Source organism: Charadrius vociferus, unplaced genomic scaffold, assembly GCF_000708025.1.
Source record: "Charadrius vociferus isolate BGI_N301 unplaced genomic scaffold, ASM70802v2 scaffold613, whole genome shotgun sequence".
In the NCBI taxonomy this organism is placed as follows: Eukaryota; Metazoa; Chordata; class Aves; order Charadriiformes; family Charadriidae; genus Charadrius; species Charadrius vociferus.
This window is the reverse complement of record NW_009647757.1, coordinates 123,337-123,601: the sequence shown is the minus strand read 5'-3', so window position 1 is coordinate 123,601 and position 265 is coordinate 123,337.

The window sequence follows — 265 nt, the reverse complement described above, 5'->3', positions numbered from 1 at the left end:
CCCAAACCGCTAATGCTGCTGTGCCAGCGCGGACACCGTACCGAGCCCAGGGCCGTGCCAGTACTGGGGCTGTGCTGTTGGTGCCATACCAAGCCTGCTGCCAGTGCCCTACTGATCCCAGTGCCATGCCAGTACTGGAGCCATGCTAGTGCTGCGGCCGTGCTGTACCGAGCCCGTTGCCGGTGCCGTATGAGCCATACTGAGCCTGGGGTGGTGCCAGTACCAGGGCTGTGTCACAGTGAGCCCACCACTGGTACCGTACCGA